The following is a 15,718-nucleotide window of genomic DNA, read 5'->3' as shown; positions in this document are numbered from 1 at the left end:
TTAGAAACTTTTAGGGTATGCAGTTTTGTAACCTATTCAACTTTCCGTGTAGCCTACTACCGTTGACTTTTAATTAAAACTTGCACAATATTAAACAAAATTAAATAGGCTACAAAAATGCATACCCACAAAGTTTCCAAAAATTCTTAATAAAATTTAAAATTCGTGAAAGTAAATATGTGTGTATTTATGTATGTACATTTAACGTTTAAATTACTTCTAACGTGGAAGTAAGTTATGCAATGAAATAAAAATCAAATATTTTAAATGTCTATTGTTTTAATTTCAGGAAATAACGATATGAAGAACAAAGATATACGATTGAAGAACAAAATAATTTTAGTATCCCAAAAAACGTATTTTAATGAGTCCGATGCTGAGTAGTATCGATACTTTTTCAATGATACTTTTAGAGTATCGATACCGATGCTATGGTCGTGCTGAGCATTTTCCGGAATCCATGCTCGGCTAGCTTCAGATGTTTCGTCAGGCTGGGGGAGGAGTAGTGCTTCCTTGGTTTTTGCCACTGGAGATAGGAGGGAGATAGGTCTGTACGAGTTTGTGTGCTTACGCAGCACTGCGGCAATGTGCAATAAATTGCCGGCTGAAGAAGCGCCCCCACGACCGGGGATCCGACGCTGTGGTGGTGACGAAAGTAAGAGGGACATTGTCATTACGCTTTGTCAGATTGCTCATTCCATGTTTTCCGCTTGTGTTCATTGACCATACGAGTCCCGCCGCTTCAGTGGGAAGCCTGGGCGGATTTTGGCAATCCTTCCGGCTAGTATGAAACGAGCGGCTGGTGCGTTGATGATCCGTGAAACCGTCCCAGTTTGCCTTTCGTGTATTGAAGAACGTGCGGTTCTCGGGTGTAATAAAATCCCTCGGTTTGTCTCTCGCGACTACTATGGTAAGGTGGTGTGATGCGCGCGTGAGCACTGGTTGCCAGCCAATGCAATTTATCAGATCACCGTTGGCTATTGTTATACAGTATATTCTGCTTTGCTGCCTTTATGCTTAAGTGCACATTTAAGATACCTACCCTAAAATGCGCATCAGTGGCATTATTTTTAACATTTAAAAGGAAACTTCTCCAATAGATGCATTCAACATACCTGCACATTAGCTATACCTGCCTTAAAAAATGTGCAACAAGGAAGGTATTATGTTTACCTGAACTGACTCTTCACTAATTTTACAAGCTTTTATTTATTTTGCTCATCTCGCAGAACAACGATAATGGCTATCATTTTATGTAGTTATATAGATAATTAGATACCATTCGGAAAAAATTTCGCTTCCAGTAATTTCTACGTGGTAAGTGCTCCTCCATTATTTGGTTTCATTGGGATTCGGATAGCGTCCTCATTGAAGTAGTAAAGAAAATTCGCTTAAGTGCTTTTCTTCGGTTAAGCGCATAAGTTTTTCGTGCAAAGAAGGATGGGCAGCTAAGCAAAATATACTGTATCTGGCGTCGTTCACAGTTCAGAACGCGGAGCCGTAAATTTACTCAGCAAGCATTGTACCACGCTGATCATTGCCCCGAGTTCTTGGTGCGCAATGAAGTCACCTAGCAATACCTGGTTCCCACCTTCTAATAGCGCACATATATTTTATATTGATGTGCTATCCAGCTGTGAAACTGATGGTGGTATGTACACATCGACGATGTTTAGCTCCGTATCACCCGACCTGATGGCCTCCAGCGGAGAACGTTGAACTCGTCGTCACTCTGGAGGCTCGAGCCGGAGTGGAGTTTGGTCTGCTGGATCGCCGCGACTGAGATTTTATGCCTTCTCTATGCAATTAAACTGCAACAGCTTGATTGATTGCGGCCTAGTGATGGTTACGCGCGGGGAGAATGAGTACGCGCGCTGCCTTTGCTGATGTCTGTGCCTCAGGTGCCTGACGTGCTGGTCCCTGACCATATGTCAATATGCCCTGGTACATAGTTTAGTATGTATGTATGTACATCAGGGTGGTCCTTAAAATCAAATGAACGATTTTTTCCTGTCTCACCACTTCAATCGGTAAAACCACTGTCATAGATATCACATATAAATTTTTGGTCCCAATAGGAGACGGTTAAGGCGTGCCGCACAGGGGGCAAAGTTGAGATTCCTCTATGGAGACTCAAAAAATGTAAATTAATTTTTTTTCAATTAATACCTAAAATCGATACTACATAATGAGGATATCACATATACATTTTGGTCCCGAATGGAGTCGATTAAGGCGTGTCGCAAAGGGGTCAAATGTCAGATGCCTCTAAGGACTCAAAAAATTAAAATATGTTTTTTTCATTTAATGCACAAAATCAATACTACTGAAGTCGAAGATATCACATATAAATTTTAGTCCCGATTGAAGTCGGTTAAGACGTCGTCATAGGGTAATCTGAACTGTGCGACACTTTTGAACCGTCTCCAATTGGGACCAAAATTTATAAGTGATATCTACGACTAGAGTAGCATCGACGTAGAGGTTGAGGCTAAGGAAATCTGATGTAAAAATTTGCTCCCTACATTTAAGCACCACATACATAAATACATTATAACATAATTTTCTATAAACATTTTCTTGAAAAACAATCAATGTCACCCTGTGTAGCTGGTCGACCTAAGCTGTTTGTATGTATGTAGTTCATGATAAGCAACAAAAATGTATGTTTGAATGCATAGTATGTATGTAACGGGTGATTTTTTTGAGGTTAGGATTTTCATGCATTAGTATTTGACAGATCACGTGGGATTTCAGACATGGTGTCAAAGAGAAAGATGCTCAGTATGCTTTGACATTTCATCATGAATAGACTTACTAACGAGCAACGCTTGCAAATCATTGAATTTTATTACCAAAATCAGTGTTCGGTTCGAAATGTGTTTCGCGCTTTACGTCCGATTTATGGTCTACATAATCGACCAAGTGAGCAAACAATTAATGCGATTGTGACCAAGTTTCGCACTCAGTTTACTTTATTGGACATTAAACCAACCACACGAATGCGTACAGTGCGTACAGAAGAGAATATTGCGTCTGTTTCTGAGAGTGTTGCTGAAGACCGTGAAATGTCGATTCGTCGCCGTTCGCAGCAATTGGGTTTGTGTTATTCGACCACATGGAAGATTTTACGCAAAGATCTTGGTGTAAAACCGTATAAAATACAGCTCGTGCAAGAACTGAAGCCGAACGATCTGCCACAACGTCGAATTTTCAGTGAATGGGCCCTAGAAAAGTTGGCAGAAAATCCGCTTTTTTATCGACAAATTTTGTTCAGCGATGAGGCTCATTTCTGGTTGAATGGCTTCGTAAATAAGCAAAATTGCCGCATTTGGAGTGAAGAGCAACCAGAAGCCGTTCAAGAACTGCCCATGCATCCCGAAAAATGCACTGTTTGGTGTGGTTTGTACGCTGGTGGAATCATTGGACCGTATTTTTTCAAAGATGCTGTTGGACGCAACGTTACGGTGAATGGCGATCGCTATCGTTCGATGCTAACAAACTTTTTGTTGCCAAAAATGGAAGAACTGAACTTGGTTGACATGTGGTTTCAACAAGATGGCGCTACATGCCACACAGCTCGCGATTCTATGGCCATTTTGAGGGAAAACTTCGGAGAACAATTCATCTCAAGAAATGGACCGGTAAGTTGGCCACCAAGATCATGCGATTTGACGCCTTTAGACTATTTTTTGTGGGGCTACGTCAAGTCTAAAGTCTACAGAAATAAGCCAGCAACTATTCCAGCTTTGGAAGACAACATTTCCGAAGAAATTCGGGCTATTCCGGCCGAAATGCTCGAAAAAGTTGCCCAAAATTGGACTTTCCGAATGGACCACCTAAGACGCAGCCGCGGTCAACATTTAAATGAAATTATCTTCAAAAAGTAAATGTCATGGACCAATCTAACGTTTCAAATAAAGAACCGATGAGATTTTGCAAATTTTATGCGTTTTTTTTAAAAAAAAAGTTATCAAGCTCTTAAAAAATCACCCGTTACTTTCTTAGATATTCGAAGCATTAGGAACTATAGATATCAGAAAAACCCGAAATGTAATTAGAACGAGAAATAATCATACATATGTACTTACATACATATATCTACATACGTACATAAATAACAGTCAGGACCAGGGTTACCACTGTGGTAAATTATTACCAAAATTGGTAGAAAAATTGAAAAACATATAGTGTTAGTTCCCCGCTTTATTTTTCGTAGTTATCTTTATATTACAAATGTCTTTCCAAAAGTGTAGTCCATTTTATTGAATTAAATTTCGAATGCTTTCGATAAAAGGCGAACATATCGTGCTCTATTCAAAACCCGTCTTCCTGGAATCCTGAGGAGCTTTTGATTGCTTAAACATTTTAAATGATTTTTGTTTAATAAAAAGAAAAAATGGTCAGGTACATATTTAATTACACGCTATGATTGTTCGCTATAAAACACCATGCCCACAATTGTTCTAAAAATTCAGGGTAAAAAGTTCAAATTTTAGACGAAATGTTTTTGAATTTATCTAAAAAGTGTAGTCCATTTTACTGAATTAATTTTCGAATGCTTTCGATAAAAGGCGAACATATCGTACTCTATTCAAAACTCGTCTTACTGGAATCCTGAGGAGCTTTTGATTGCTTAAACATTTTAATTGGTTTTTTTTTTTTTTAAATAAAAAGAAAATATGGTCAGGTACATGTGTAATTACACGCTATGATTGTTCGATATAAAACACCATGTCCAAAATTGTTCTAAAAATTCAGGATAAAAAGTTCAAAATTTTGACGAAATGTTTTTGAATTTGTCTATACGTTTTAAATAGGTTGAATCCTTGATTTTTATGGGTTTGGTGAAAGCGCAAACAATATTCTTATATGAAAAAAAAATAAAATAAAATTTACTTGAAAAACATTATGAATATTAAAAAAATACATAGCGATTTTTGAGTCACTGTATTTGTCTATAATAACTTCAATTGAAGTTTTTTTTAAATTATGAAGTTTCGTTGTTGCTTTTAGTTTCATGTCGGCCGCTGTGGTGTAGGTCGACCGCTGTGGTGTAGTGGTAAGCAGTGCGCGCTTCCACTCCGCAGCACCTGGGTTCAAACCCTGGTCAAAGCAACATGGCAAAAAATATAGAAAAAAGGTTTCCTCTTAACAGCGGTCGTCCCTCGGCAGCCAATGGCAAACCTCCGAGTGTATTTATGCCATGAAAAACAGCTTCTCATAAAAATACAATCGCCGTTCGGAGTCGGCGTAAAACTGTAGGTCCCTCCGCTTTGTGTGACAACATCAAGGCGCACGCCACAAATCGGAGGAGAAGCTCGGCCAAACACTAACATATGTGTAAGCGCCAATTTATTATTATTATTTAGTTTCATCACTTTCGCTTTTGGTTAAAGAAAACCGAGAAGACGACTTTAATATGATCTAAAATACCACATCATTAGTCAAGTAGAAAGATCCTTAATAAACAATTTATTAATAGGTAACCAAAAAAAGTTTTTGGTAGATTTTCTCCAGATTTGGTAGGTTTATTTGAAGTGGATGGTAAGTGTTTTTTCGTAGGTGGCAACCCTGGTCAGAACAACGCAAGGCAAAGCAACGAAACCACAGAAAAGTAGTAAACAGAGCGATCATGATTGCGTGCTATCTTTAAAAAAAAACTATGGCTTTGAGAACTCCAGCAACGAATGTGGTGTATGGAGTGAACGTATTGTTGATGGTGCAAACTTTTCCGCCGCTAATACCGGTCGGTTACGGTGACGGTGCTAGCCGAGAAGTGTCAGTGCTGCTGCTAGTTATTCTTACTACACCACATATGGGGCAGCAATGTTGCTGGCCGGTGACTGAGGCTGCGGCAGCTCAGTGCAGATATGCTGTGCAGTCGCGGGAGGACAGTGACCTCATTTCAAACATAGACAATGCTTATATTTACATACATATGTACATACGTGCATATACTTATAGATATGTATGTATGTTCATTTGGATGTGTAGGTAAAACCGATACGTATGTAAATAAGTAATAAAAAATAAACGCGGGCACATAACAATACACAGTTTGTTGGTACATAATTGTAAATACATACATATATACATATGTATGTATATATATCAGATCAGTAAAACTCCGCGCACCGAGCGTAGTACAAACATTTTACACATGCATACCTAAAGCATGTGCATATCGTCGCCTGGGTAAAAGATTGTCGTAAGCGTAAGTTATAGATGCAGTTATATATTTTGAAATAAGGTCTTTCGATTGATGTTATCAGTTTTTAGATATCTCCTTTAGTTTCCGAGATATTGACAATTCTTTCGATAATTTAGTAAAAATTTATTAGTGATGAAGTCATATTAAACTAATCAATATCTTAAAAATCGCGATCTCCATTTTTGGATATCCCCTTTAGTTTCCGAGATATTGAATAACAAGTGTCGTTAATTTAGTAGAAATTTTGATCACATTTTGTAGTATTTCATACAAAGTGGCTGCCAAATTGTGGACAAATGACGCTTACGACAAAATTTTACTAAAGAAAATTCTTCATATACTCAAAACTAATTAACAATAAACATTAAATATTAATAATTTAAAAATTGGATACCGGGGGAGCCCACTCGTGGGGAATTCCTCCGATTTGTGGGGAATTTAAGTTTACGTGAGGAATCGGGGAACGGACCGTTTTTTGTGGGGAATCGGTGGATTAACTGCTTTTTCTGCGGTATTAGGTGTTAACTAAGTTTTTTCTTTTATGCTTCACTTAATTCATAATGAGTTAAAAAAGTTGGGTAAGAAGTGCAACTGCAACTAAAAGTATTATTTATGCAACCCTAAGTTATTAAATATTTAAGTCAGTAACGAATAGAGAACCTATTTACAAATTGTCTCTTGACATTTCTATTTCTACCATTTTGTTGATTATTATTTTTTTTAATATTGCGCAAAGTATGAAACTTGGATTTTTACAGGTTTTGTTAAAGAATGAACCATATTTTTATAAAAAATAAACTCAAATTAAATAACAAAAAATAAATAATTGTGAAAACTTGTGCGAATAAAATTTGCTCGACCACTGTATGTATGTATGTATCTATGTATGTATCTAAATATTATATTTGTTAACTAACTTTATAAACGTTTGGTTTGGTTTATAAATACATACGTAGATGTCTTAATTTTAAAAATAAGATGAACAGAAAGACCAGCAATATGTCAAAATACATTCAATATTTTTTTGTAAACAAGCAGATATCTACGAAATTTCTGGCAAAATCGGGGAATTTCATTGTCGAAATCGGGAAATTCTCAAAAATGAGTTGGCTACCCTAATGTATACATATGCATGCATATAAACATCTATGTTTGTATATAGGTATATTTTTTCTCATCTATAGACACAATTACACACACCGCTGTTTGTTATACATATATACATATACGGATTTAATAACGATTACAAGGATTACGTAGCAAATTTATCGATAACAATTCCACGTTTGTTTTCTTTTTTCGTTTTCACGTTTTGTTGAATCATTTGCTTGTTCTACGCATATGCATAGGAAGTACACATAAACACTTGTTACACGCCCGATAGACGAAAGAGCGCTGCTAAACCACCAAAACACTGCTAGAATGTTACTGTTTCACTGCGATGGCAGTCTTTGCTGATAGCAGAGGCAGAATAGAAAGGCCAACAAGCAAATGCTGCTGTGCAGTCTGATGTATGAAATACATTCGTACAGCTGAGAACGATCGATAGAGCATAGTTAGACATACATATGTACATACATGCATACATACTAAACATCTCCAAATATTATACAAACATAGTATATATACATGTAGGCACATATATTCATACGTACGTATTCATATGTACACACATACATATGTATATGAATGCATGCATTTCAAAAAGAGCACATGGGGAAGTAGAATAACATTGAAGAGAATGATCGCCTGTGAACGTAGAGCAGTTGCGTCTTTCAATTGATGTTTCTTTGGTCTTGGTTCTTTAGATATGTGTCTGATTTTAAACTGTTTGAATTCGCCTTTCTGTATGTAAGTACATTTAAAATGAGCAAAAGTAATATGGACCACACCGCCATAGTACACAATATTTTTAAGCACGAGCAATTAACCGAAAGTATTTGATAATGTTGTGTACGCAAGAGCAAATGCACCGAGCAGTGTGTATATGATTCGATTGGGGCAGAAGGAAATTTCGCTTATTCACCTCCTCGGTGACCGTGTTCGTGACAAGTGGCACCGGAATGGAGGCTCACCACGGAGTAAACTGACGTAAACAACACCATTCACATCACTTAACAGCGCAGCGTCGTAGACATCATCGCAACCGCAGCCGCAGTCGTCGTCGCCCTCATGTTACTCAACATACGTATGCATGATCGTATATATGTATACTGTACATATATACATATGTAAACACATATGCAGTACTTATATATGTATTTATACTTTTATATACATTCACACATATTTATTTACATATGTATATACAATTCAGCTACAAACACACGCATATACGTTATTCCAACACAGCAGACCGCTGAAAAATTTACTGCGGTTAATAACAACTTCGACATGCGTAGTTCTTCGACTGCGAAGTCTTCGATTTTGCTACTCTGCAATGCACATATGTATCTATGCACATCATGCACATATGTATGTAGTAGATACAATGTACATACATTCATTCATATGTATGTAAATTCACTATACGCTTGCCCGGAAGATTTTCCGTTACCTGACTAGCGAACTTTTATTTGATAAAAATTTTAACGTTTTTGTTTTCTTAAATCAGTTTTAATGCTTTTCGAGATGATTTAAATTTTGGTAAACACTTTCCCCCAATTTTTATCGCCAGTGAATTTATCGCGTCTGTAAACACGCACGTCTAGGCTCTTACACTAAAACAGTCCGATGAACACGCCGAAAAATACTCAAGCGAAAAATATTACACTCAGCACGCTGATATCCGCCATAATTTCAAACAACGTAAAGACGGGTATCTAAAACCGACTCACTCAGTCCAACACTTTGCTCAAATGCCTTTGCCTACAATTGTGACGCGAAAATGTGTTGTATGGCTGATCACGCTGCCAGAGAACTGTTAAGAGCGCATACAAGAAAGTGAGCGATCAATGCGGTTAAGATGGAAACACTTTTCCCCACATTTTACACTATGTTCATACAACATTCTCAGGTAGGGGGAAATTTAAACAATCGTGGACATCTGCAGATGCGGACAGCAAATACCCGACCCGACTGACGAAATAAATAAGTAACCACTTTAACCTGCGGGGAAAACTGTTGCATACATAGTTGCTATTACATAGCAGCAGTTCTGTTGGAGTTTATTTCGTTTATAAGTTCTCTGCATACACACGTAGAGACTGCAGACAACACGGGCTGCCCCAAATGTTTTGTTGAATGTCAACTGAAGATCTCTACGAACTTACCACTCTATTCTGACATCTATTAAGCACATCTGTGCTTACGGGAAAACTCTCCACATAGCTCAAGGGGTTTGTGTCTATACTAAAAAGCTTTGTGCAGACGTAAAAGCATAGATATTTAAAATCAACGACAAAATTGATGTTATTCAGTGCACGGACTCCAAAAAATTAAGTTTTAGATTTAAGAAAGAAAGAAAGTGCAATCGGACGAATTTTCATTTGGTTTTATGACGTTCATTCTCAGAATTTTTAATATGAAAAAAAAATCCGAAGGACTGTCAACAAAAAATTTCTCAAAAATCAACGCGAATTTTTAGGCATTTGAAATTCGCACATTACTATATTAAAATTTAATGGGCTATAGAACTGCATACCTTCTAGAATAGAAATTCGTATTAACCCTTTCACTGCCGCACTATAAACAGCGTACTTTTCAGTTATTTTCGGGTAGATATAATATCCAACAAGGCAAAAAACAAAATTAATAAAAAACTCTCCTGGGATTATATGTCCCATTGGGCTGTTTACATAACATTATTTGGGACTAAATATCCCATCGGTCATATTTATTTGAAAATAATGAAAGATAAGTTTTAATTCTAAGTCTGATATTTTGTTTATAAAATTTGCCAATGCATTCAAAAATGAATGACTCTGCACATTGAACATATGTATGTGTATCTATATTAGATTGCATCACCAAAAAATGTTGCGGTTTTTCCGCCGGGATTACAAAATGGATTATATTTTAAGACGTCCACCAAAATATTTCGCAAAAATATTAAGATTTAAGCGAGCTGGACCGATTTAAAAATACCTCCAAATGGAATGTTTTACGAATAAAAATAGTTTCTTAAAGAACTTTTTGAAAAAAGTCCCCTCAGATGACAAAACAGATTAGGCTTAAAAAAATCTGCATAAAAATATTTAAAAATCTTTTCAACTAATCGCAATAATGAGATATTTTTGCTGTTTTTTTTTACCTTTTCAAAGATTGATTTACGAAAAACCTAAACAACTGGGCCAAAACAATTCTGATTTAGACCTATGAGATCTGGGTAGAAAGGGATTTTCCCACTATTTTTATTTATGTGCAAAAATAGTCATTTGTGTCCCAATTTCTTTTTTTCAAATATCAACACATCTTAATTCAACTTTGAATGATGTTCGTTCGTCCTACCTTTATCTTTCATCGTTTGAATGATCTTATTAGCAAAGAAATAAAAAGGGTGAGAAAATACCTTTGCAATGATACCTCACAAGTCTAAATCGGAAGAGTTTAGGTTCAGTTATTCAAGTTTTCCTTATACAAATCTTTGAAAAAAAACTAAAAAACAACATCAAAAATTTCATTCCGTTGAATTTTTTTTTTATTTTTTTAAAATATTTTTATGTAAATTTTTTAAGCTTAAACCGTTTTGTCATTTGAGGGCATTTTTTTTTTTTTAAACATCTTTAAGAAACTATTTTTATTCATAAAAACTCCATTTTTGGAGGTGCTTTCAGGTCTTCAAATATAATGGAATACAATTCCAATGGAAAAACAGTACATGGGGAGTGATGCAGTCTAATGTATATGCGTCGGTCTTCTTTTATGGGCATATGATCCCCACATACAATTTTGTGTGTGCTTTTGAGACCTAGGACCGTTTGTTGTAGGTATTCTTTTGACTTTTGTGAGAGCTCCACCTTGCGCAATGAACTGTTCAGCAAATGGAACCACGAATTCGTTTAGCTGGTATTTTGTGTGAATATTTTCCTGACAAAAAATATTTGCATTTATAACAGATGTTAAAAAAATTAAAAAAAAACAAAACTTTAAATGTACACCACTGGGATAATATATCCCGCTAATATTGCCTAAACCATACCATTGGGATAATATATCCCGTTTATACGGCTTAACCCATACAATGGGATATATTATCCCTATTTTGGAAAACACACATATAAGGTGCGTTCGTTTAAAATCTCCAACAGAAACCAACCAACTGCCAAATTCCGGCGAAATGTCATCTGTTCGCTCACAAGAGTGAAATATCCAAAATAGTACGCGAACAGAAAATTTGCAGAAACTTGCAAGTTAGACGAACAGCTGATATAATTTTTGTTTACATTCAAAAGTGTAAAATTTAAAACGTACGAAAACTTATTACAAAGTAGTATCCTGGCACAGTTTATTGATTAAACAAATAACTACTTACTTCTTACAAGTTTAATTAGTCGCATTTTGTAATTTTTAACTTCCAAACCATCAAATTAAATTTTGTGATTTGCGTAAATGCCAACCAGCTGTTTTTGATCAGCTGTTTTCCTGTTGGCAAATTGCTGTTGGCAAAAATTTTTCCAGCAGAAACCAGCAGCTTCCCCTCAAAATGAAATGTCACTTTGCTCTCTCAATTTCCCCTACTTTGCAAGTTTTTTGCGTACGCGAACGCAAAAACTTGTAAGTTTTGGTTAAACATGAACAATTAACAGCTACGCGAACGAACCTATAAGCATATCGTCGCTGGAATAATGAAGTAGTGTAACAAGAAAAATATAGTTTTGAGAAAAACTAATTAGAAGTTTTTTTATAAACCAAGCGACCAAATCTAAACTTTAATTGTGCGCTTCTTATTCAAAATATTCATATTTTAAATACACCATACGTTTTATTGATTCCTTAGCTGTTAATTCACAAAAAAAATGCCGCACCATGTTTACTTAGAAATACCATTTGAGCCCATTTTTCTGAAAGCATCTGCTTATACACTATTTTATCTTTGAACATTTTTATATGAAATCATTGCATGTACACTATTTTATATTGGTTGCAAACTAAGAAAAAGTAATTGATGTATGTCGATATTACACTATTTTTAACCGACTTCAAAATAAGGAGGAGGTTATCAGATCGTCGGAATATTTCTTTTTTTTCATGCATGTTACCGCATAACTTTGGACCACGTCAACCGATTTCGATTTTTGCACCGGAAAGGTACTGTCTCAGAGGTGGTCCCATACTAATCTAGTTTAGATCCGATCATTGGATCATGAAATATATATATATATTTATATGAGAATTGAAGTCGGTTTTTTTTCGCTAAAAATTACTTGTATAATGTGTTCACATTTTGAAGCTGTCTGTGAAAGTTAGCAGCAATGAATGAAAATGAAGTAAAATACTCTAACGTTATTTTAATATTACAAGAATTTCTTTGGGATTTTCTTAATACTAGTCCAAGTGCACCATACACTATATGTAAACTATTGTAATACCTACACTCTTGTTATAAAATTTCGTTTTTCGCGAAAAAGTTCGTGATCTAAAAAGATATTTAAGAAACTAAAGATTTTTCTAATAGACTAAAGGACGATTATCGAATAATACTGTATGTGGCATTTACACTGTTTCTTTATTCCAGCGACGATATATTTGAACATATTGTTGTGTATTCTCTTGATAAAACACTTATATTTTTACACAAAATAAAAACACTTGTAAATTCAACGGTGGTTGATGCCAATTAATTCCTATAAAAAATTACGCGTTCATTAAACGAACCTAAAATAGCTGATTATGAAAAGAAAATACTTATAACTACCAATGGGACATTATCTTATTCAAATCGATTTTTTTAATCTCCCTTGGGATGCATGACCCCCATGGTATTGAAAGGGTTAAGGAGTTCGCGATACACTGTTTCATTCTTGGATTTAAATGTGGTTTGCTAAAATATAAGCCATATTTTAATACAAAATTAACACAATTTTAGCATGTAAAACATTGCGAATACAGTAAAACCCGCTTAAGTACCTCACGAAAAATGTCACCTTTTTGAGGTACTTAGGCGGGTTGGGTACTTAAAGGAACCCGCTTAAGTACCTCGATCCGGGTACTCCGGCATTATTTAAACACATAAACAAAAACTTTATACAAAAATAGATAGAGCAATGTTATGTCATTTTTACAAGAATTCAACGCACAAGAAATGGAAAAGAAAAATTTCTAAAAATCAGTTTGCAGCTCTCAAAAAAAAAATGTTAGGATTTTTATTTTTTTCAAGAAAATTTACAGCAAAAGCTTAGAATCCAGCTCTCAAGAAAAATAATCAAATCAAAAAATCATAAGAAATATTTTTCATTATTTCTGTTGCTTTAAAAAATAGTTTACCTTTGTTGTAAATTTTCTTGAAGAAATAAATATACGAGCATTTTTTTCTTGAACGTTTCTTTTCCACTTCCTGTGCGTCATCTATATCTATGTATATCTATCTATATATATAAAAAATGAAATGTTTTTCGTATGACCGCGATGCCTGACCAAACGGCTGAACCGATTTCAATTCTGTAAAAAGTACTATTTTGGACCTTCTGTGTGGAAGGTTTTTCAATTTAAAAAAATTTGATACTTTTTGTCAGGGTTCGGATTTGCCTCATTTTGGCCCCTCGCTCGCTCGTTAGTTTGCTCTGAGTTAGCGCAACTCACGAGGAACACGCGAGGCTGTTTGCAAATGAGCACTCGTTAGGTACGAGCGCACGCGATGAGTAGCCAGCGAGCGAGTAAGCAAACGAGGGCGGCGCAAGAGTACAGCGGCAAGCAAACGAGGGCCTCATTAGCTCTGCCCTCGCGAGAGGGGCGTTGCGAGCGAGGCACTCATTTGCAGCAGCAGACGAGCGAGGCGAGTAAACGAGCGAGGCAAATGAGGCAAGCAGATTAGACAGGCAAACGGGTTGTTTGGTCAGCAAAAATGTATGGGATAAAAATTGCATCAACTAAGAATTTAGAGCAAACGATTGTATGCACACATGTAGATATGTATATACATACATATATACACATATGTATGTATTTATTTATGTATATACATATTTTCATGCGCAGAAGAATAGATGCGTGCTATTTTTGCCAGTTTTATCTACTAGGTAGGCTCATATGTGCATACATATATATTACTATGTACTTATACGCACGTATTATTCGCAAATAACAATTTGCAAAATGGTAAAATTTGCCGTGTAAACGCTGAGTTAACTTTTTATTTGCAAATAACTAAATCACGCAAATAAGTATTGATTAGTGCTACTATTTGCAAATAAGCGCAAGACGCCGCCATTCTTAGGTTTATTTTCTTTTTCGATTGTCATCTTATTGCCTTTTTATAATCAAGACGTTGCCATTTTTAACTTTATTTTCTTTTTCGATTGTCATATTATTCCCTTTTTATAATCAGGCAATATTAAAAAAGAATTTTTCACCATCGAATAAACAGCGAGTTAGGTATTTGCAAATTATTTTTATTTGCAAATAGCTTACGTATAAACGTAGTATATGTAGGTATAGTTTTTTTAATTTTCAATAGCTTATAAAATTTCAACTTATACACTTAGGTCTCTTTTTATGTGGCTCTTTTTTATGCGGATTTGAATTTATGAGGTTTTTCAAACATTTTTTTCGCTGTATCGATTTTGCTTCTTTGAGAGTTTTTATTACTTTTTTGCAATCAATTTTTCTTACATAATTCATGTATTTTTTATGATATTTTTTGTTTTGGTTAAAATACAGAAGTGAACAAATAAATTGCTTTTTTTTTTGAAGTATCTGAATTTATGCGGGTTTTGAAAATGCTGGAACGCATCTCCTGTTCTTGTATGAAATGAAAGAACTTTTTTATGCGGCTTTCTGAAGAACGCATCTACCGCATAAAAAAGACCTAAGTGTACATGAGAGACAGACCATACAAGTCCAAGCAAGTTTCATACTTTGTAAAAAAATTTGAAAATTTCAACAAAGTTTTAAACTTTTTAATTACATTTATATGTAGAGCAATGCTTGGTGTGTAGTTTTATAGCATAAATATATCATTCTCACTCGAAAAATATCATAATTGTGTTTTTTTAATAATTTTGGAAACATTTCAAGTAGAATGTTCATATTTTTCCATTTTGGTGACTATGTCTGCATACATACTAGGTAGCATCCATGGGCGGAGGGTAGGGAAAATCCGGGAAACGCAAACGAGCGAGCATATAAAGCGGGTAAACCAAACGGGGGCGATGTGAAGTAGGTAAAAGCTGAGTGGACAAAGGGGAAAAAACGAGACATCAAAGGCAAACAATTTACTCAGGCAGGCAAACGAAGTAACGTAATGGTAAGTACATATATAAGAGAGTGTGGTTTGGGGTAACATTTATAAGTCTTTGCTAATAATTCGTCGACGAAACAAGTGTATATTTAAAAATGGAAAACCTA

At 35.4% G+C, this 15,718-nt stretch overlaps 1 protein-coding gene across 2 annotated transcripts in view; it reads right to left on the bottom strand.

Moving 5' to 3' along the window:
• Positions 1 to 9,179, bottom strand: part of LOC118742356 (cyclin-dependent kinase 6) — a 124,736-nt gene extending 115,557 nt beyond the window's left edge. Inside the window, exon 1 of one of the 2 annotated variants that reach the window (XM_036474366.1) lies at positions 8,772 to 9,179. The gene's annotated coding sequence lies outside the window, so the exon portion shown is untranslated. The remainder of the gene's footprint in view (positions 1 to 8,771) is intronic. The other variant, XM_036474367.1, reaches the window with a different exon arrangement.
• Between the last annotated feature and the right edge of the window lie 6,539 nt (positions 9,180 to 15,718).

The sequence above is a fragment of the Rhagoletis pomonella genome, unplaced genomic scaffold, assembly GCF_013731165.1.
Source record: "Rhagoletis pomonella isolate Grant_MI unplaced genomic scaffold, Rhpom_1.0 Rhpom_scaffold_00007, whole genome shotgun sequence".
NCBI lineage: Eukaryota > Metazoa > Arthropoda > Insecta > Diptera > Tephritidae > Rhagoletis > Rhagoletis pomonella.
The sequence above is the reverse complement of the archived record's forward strand: the minus strand, read 5'-3'. Positions and strand labels throughout refer to the sequence as shown.